The sequence below is a fragment of the Monodelphis domestica genome, chromosome 1, assembly GCF_027887165.1.
Source record: "Monodelphis domestica isolate mMonDom1 chromosome 1, mMonDom1.pri, whole genome shotgun sequence".
Classification (NCBI taxonomy): domain Eukaryota; kingdom Metazoa; phylum Chordata; class Mammalia; order Didelphimorphia; family Didelphidae; genus Monodelphis; species Monodelphis domestica.
In genome coordinates this window covers 739,903,015-739,909,235 of record NC_077227.1, presented here as the reverse complement: position 1 = coordinate 739,909,235, position 6,221 = coordinate 739,903,015, and positions in this window count along the sequence as shown.

Sequence of the window (6,221 nt, the reverse complement as noted above, 5' to 3'; positions counted from 1 at the left end):
TTTCTTTCTCCCATTCTTTCTCTCTCTTTCTTTTTCTCTTTCTCTTTCTCTCTCCCTCTCCCTCTCTCTCTTAGAGACAGCTAGGTGAAATGGTGGATTGAACTAGACCTAGAGATAAGAACGCCATCTCTACATTCAACAGGCCTAGAGATGTCTGAACTTCAGACACTTCCTATCTATGTGAACTTGGGAAAGTCACTTAACCCTCCTTGCCACTCTTACCACTCTTCTACCTTGGAACAGATAATTAGTATTGATTCTAAGAGAGAAGATAAGGGTTCATATATATGTTTGTTACATTAACATTCCCAGGTATTTTCCTCCCTTGGGACCTTCCAGAATAAATAGGAAGGTATCAGTTCCATTAACCTCTGCCATTGTCGGACCTCACATGGAATATTGTGTCCAGATATAGATTGCCACAGTTTAGGAAGGACATTGACAATAGAGAAGGGTCTGGAGGAAGATGCTCAGGACCTTGAAGGACCCTGAAGGATCCTGAGTCATATCCTCTTAGTACTATAAGAAGAAACTGGGGGTGCTTAAAAAGAAGAAGAGTCAGGGGAGCAAGAGAGTTGTCTTCAAGGATCTGAAAAAGTTGCCATGTAGCAGAGGTGCTAGATTTGGTTTGTTTGACCCCCAAACCAAGCTACAAAGAGACTAGTTTAGCTCTGATGTCCAAAATTTTTCCTAAAATCAAAGCTGCCCCCAAATGAAGAAGATGTCCTTGGACATCTTAAAGCAAAGACTAGATGGCCAACCAACCAATCAACAAATCAATAAAGATTTGTTAAGTAGCTATAGCTACTATGTGTCAATCACCAAAGATGCAAAACAGGCGAAAGACAATCCCTGCCCTCGAGAAGCTTACAATATGAGAGAGACAACCAGCAAATAAATATTTTGAAAGTAAGTATGTTTGGGATAAGTAGGAAATAATGAACAGAATTAAAGTGCTTGAATTTATAGGAGTTGAGCAAGGCTTCTGATAATTTGTCAGATGCTATAGTGGGCATTCTTTTCTCATACATATAAAATGTATGGAACATACATATTCCAACTCTTAAATGTTGTAATTCTGTGATTTACAGACTGCAAGTGCCTTTCCAAAGATACAGGGATGAAGAGAGCTTTCAAGTAGACATTCAGTTATCTTAGCATAATGTAGGTGACAAGAGGGATGTAGCCAGTCTTCTCATTTCATCACTCCGGACACTTCTGCTGTGTTTCCAATTACCTGTGTGACCTTAGGCAAATCACTTCCCTTGTCTACACTTCAGTTTTTTCCTCTATAAAATGAGAGGCTTGGACTCTAATGTCCCTTCCAGCTCTAAACCCTAAGACTCATGGATCCATCTCCTGATTCTTATCCGATGGCAACAGCTTTGCCATCTAGAATTCCTCATTTCCTTCAATTCGCATCAGGATTTTCCTGATGCCCTCAGATCCCTCCCCACCACCACCATTAACTTATATTTTGTATATCCTTATGTATGCATTGTATCCCTCTATGGAATATAAAGTCCATGTAGACAGGAATTTCACTTTCATCTCTGCATTCTTCTTTGCCTAACATAGTATCCTACACATAGTAGATGCTTAATGCATGCTTGTGACTTGCCCTGGATTGTCCCAGAGACACTTAATCTCATCCAGAACCATAAAATCTTGGCATTTTAAAGAATCTTTTTTTTAAACCCTTACTTTCTGTCTTGGAGTCAATACTGTGTATTGGCTCCAAGGCAGAAGAGTGGTAAGGGCTAGGCAATGGGGGTCAAGTGATTTGCCCAGGGTCACACAGCTAGGAAGTGTCTGAGGCCAGATTTGAACCTAGGACCTCCCATCTATAGACCTGGATCTCAATCCACTGAGCTACCCAGTTGCCCCCCTATTTTAAAGAATCTTAGAAGCAATGGTGCTGCAGATTTAGAGCTTCCTGGATTTAGAGAATTCTCTGGAGTTTGAGGGTCTGAATTTAAACTTGGCTGTGACCTTGAGCAAATCATTTTTTTCATGAGTCTCAGGCTCCTCATCTCCAGAATGAGAGACTTCTACAAGGTGATTTCTAAAGCCTTCTCCAGCTTTAAATTCCATGATCCGGTCCAATCCTCTCATTTTACAAAGAAGGAGGCTCTATCAAAGAGACAAAAAAAAAAGCTTCCTTAAGGTCACACTGCAAGCTGGTGGCAGAGCCCCTAAGGTATCCAGCCCTGGGACCTTTTTCCATAATATACCTCCAGTCTCTCTCTTGTCTACTCTATTTCCAATTGAAGAGGTGAAGAACAGGACACCTTGCTTCTGCCTCTGGGCTTGAATCAAAGGAAACAATGAACAAATATTTATCTATGATTTACTGCGTACCCAGCCCTGAGCTAGAAGGGAAAACAAGGAGCTGGGAGTCTAGTTAGGTAGATAGTATCCAGGAAACAATAAAGGGCTGATACCAGATAGCTTATAATTAAGTGCTTAATTAGTTGAATTAGTCCTGATTAGAGGTGAGACTAAAGGGTAAGAAATCAATATGGGCTGAGAAAGTCTGGGTAGTCTTCGTGGAGTCGGTGGGACAGAATATGGGTTTTGAAAGTTTTATAGGATTTAGAAACATGGACAGGAAGGAAGAGGACGAGGTGGAGGAAGAGGGGAGCATTGAGGAAGAAATCATCAAGAGGACAGAGATGGCAAAGAACAAAACCCTGACAGTGAAGAATCAGGGACTCAGTGAGGTTGGATAAGAGAGAGATTCTTGGGGAGGAGTGAGAGCAATGATGTCAGTCACCTTGATCATGAAATCTTCCCTGATTCTCCACTTCTCCTAAATGATACCTGCCAATGTCTCAGGCCAATCTTTCCATACACTAATTATATAGTGTGGTCTATTGGTCCTGGCATCTGAGAAGACCTGAATTTGAATTCTATTTCTAGCTCTTACAAGCAATACCAATATATTCCAATCCAGTGATTTCTCTGATCCTCCATTGTCTTCTCTCTCAAATGGAAATAATGACCCTTGCATAGTTTGCCTTACAAAGTTATTGTGAGGGGGCAGCTGGGTAGCTCAGTGGATTGAGAACCAGGCCTAGAGACAGGAGGTCCTAGGTTCAAATCCGGCCTCAGCCACTTCCTAGCTGTGTGACCCTGGGCAAGTCACTTGACCCCCATTGCCTAGCCCTTACCACTCTTTTGCCTTGGAGCCAATACACAGCATTGACTCCAAGACCGAAGGTGAGGGTTTAAAAAACAAACAAACAAACAAAGTTATTGTGAAACTCAAATGGCATAAAGACATTTACTAGCTGTCTGACTTTGGACAAATCACCTAACCTCTATGGGCCTCAGTTTCCTTTTCTGTAGAATGAAGAGGCTGGACTAGATGGTTCCTGAGGTCCCTTCTAGCTCTAAATCTATAGTCCTTATCTTAAGCCTTAATACATTGGATAAATGTCAGTCATTATGATTCTTCTTTGCATTTGTACTTCATTCTCCTTGTTAGATCATCAATACCTGGAAAGCAGGTGCTGGTATATTTTTCAAACGGCCTAAAGAAATGTGAGATCCAAAAGTTTAGAGACATATATACTCTATAATTATTTATATTTGTATCTGACCTGTGGTAGAACCTTTGAGGCTTGTACTGGTCTGATCAGCCACAATCAGATACACTGTACCACTGTAATGGCAAATCTATGGCATGGGTGCCAAAGATGACACACAGAGCACTCTCTGTGGGCACTTAGCCACCCTCCCTCCCCACCCACCTCCAGAAAGACAGAGAGCCTCGGGCAGAGCTACTCCATTCCCCCTCTTTACTGTGCCTGATGACATTTTTTCAACTTGCCCAGCAGCCCAATGGGAGTACACAGTGGGTAAGGTCAATGGCTCACAGGTGGCAGAGCTGGAGGGGAGCAGAGCACTAGGGCCACTCCCTCCCCCTCTCTACACTTCTGACTATATCCCTCCCTTCACCCACCCCTCCATCTAGCAGTCCAGTGGGTGGAGGTTTTTCCTTCCCTGGGTGTGATAAAGAGGGGGTGGGGCATACCCAGTACTTGGTGAGGGGGCAGGGCCTGGCACTCTATCTCTAAAAGGTTTGCCATCACTGCACTATACATTGACCTCAACATCATATCATTTTGGTCCTCTTTGAGCATGAAGGACAAAGACCGAGCCTAACACATGGTCTTGTATTTATAGTAGGTGCTCAATAAATGTTTCTTGAATTTGCTGTATAGTATAAGGTGGTGAGTCAGATAATGGATGGTCTTAATATTAAATTTTGTTTATAAACATTGATAGTTAATGATGAAACAACAACATAGTTAATGTGATAGGGAGTAGGGGATTATTTTTTAAAAACTCAAACAGAAATATGACACAGTTTAAAAAAAAACATCTTATAGGCTACATTTTTTAAATAAAATTTAATTGATATCTTTTGTTTTGGTATTGCCTGCTTTTGTTAATGTGTCCTTCCTCCCAACTAATTCGTTATGAGAAAGAATAAAAAAGAGGAAAAATAATTCAACAAAACTAACCAGAACATTGAAAAAAAAAAACCTAGGCATTCGGTGTACTGTTCCACACCTGGGATCTCTTTCTTCTGCAAAGAAGCCACCAGAAGCATCTTCTCATATCTCCTTTTTGAGCCAATGTTGGTCATTGTAATTTTTCAACATCATTTTGTTGCTGTTGTTTTTCCATTTACATTGTATTGGATGTCGAATTGACCTATAGGAACCATTCCAGGGAGTTAGGATCCAGAATTTTACTAGAAAATTTCAAGAACTTTTAGGGGGACATAGCAATTTAGCACTTGGGCTGGTCAGAGATAATGTCAGGTCAAAATTGAAGGAGGGGTGCTTTGAAATGAGCCTTTGCTGCCTGCTGAGGAGAGAGAGACAGCTTCCAGTTGAAGCTGTTTGGCTTCAGTTCATCTACAGGCAAGGAGTGAATTCTGTCTCTAAAGTCCCTATGGAGTGACAAAGGGGATAGATAGCATGGCTTCTTCTCCCCAACCCCAACCTCACTGTCTTCCTCATGGAGCAGGAACTCAATTTGGCAATCTTGTGCTTGAGTTCCTGGTTATCTTCTCCTCCTTGAGTTTCCTTCCTGAGAATGTGATGGAATGTCATTCTTAAGGAGGATATGTCCAACTTGGAGGCCACCTTGGGAATCTGAGAGGTCCAGTGCTTCTAGATCAATCAGTGGAACAGGGAAAGCATTTGCAGAAGCTGGTCACCAACAAAAGTATTGGTCCAAGCTTGACTATTTCACCCGGAGTTGTTTGGACAGCGCAGAGTCGAGATAAAATGTAAAATATCTATGGGGTAATTCCACAAACTGCCTTATGATATGATGAGGATTAAGTGTTAGCCTTCCAGAAAATGGTAACAATAGTTATCAAATGAGTTGTTGAGTCCTGTTTTAAATATATGCGTTTAAGTATTTTGTGTAGTACTTTTTTGGGTGTAGAAAATAAATACTTGCTCCATAGTTGATTCACATATATTGAGAATCTTTTTAAGTTCTCCTTTTGGAGTAACTTTTGATATAAGCCTAAGCCTAACTTTTAAAAAATAATATTTTATTTTCCCCCTATTACATGTAAAAATAATTTAAACATTTTTAAGTTTGGAGTTCCATATTCTTTCCCTTCTTCTGACCCTTCCTCTCCCACTCCTTCCCTGCCCTCCCCCTCCCTAAGACAGTAAACAATCTGATATAGATTTTACAAGTATAATCATGTAAAACAGTTTTCCATATTAGTCATTTTGTAAAAGAGATCTCAAATGAAGGAAGAACAAGAACAGGAATAGAAGGAGGAGGAGGAAGAAGAAGAAGGAAGGAAGGAGGGAAGGAAAGGAGGAAGGAAGGAAGGAAGGAAGGAAGGAAGGAAGGAAGGAAGGAAGGAAGGAAGGAAGGAAGGAAGGAAGGAAGGAAGGAAGGAAGGAAGGAAGGAAGGAAGGAAGGAAGGAAGGAAGGAAGGAAGGAAATAAAATGAAATATAGTATGTTTCAGTCTGCATTCAGACACTATCAATTCTTTCTGGGAGGACAGATGACATTTTACATCATTAGTTTCTAGCATTGTCTTGGATCACTGTGTTGCTGAGAATAACTATGTCATTCATAGTTATTCATCAATAAATATTGCTAAGCCTAAATTTTAAATAAATTGTGCCTAGGGCTCAGGGGTAGGGGTTTAATGAGCCAAAGAGAGTAAGA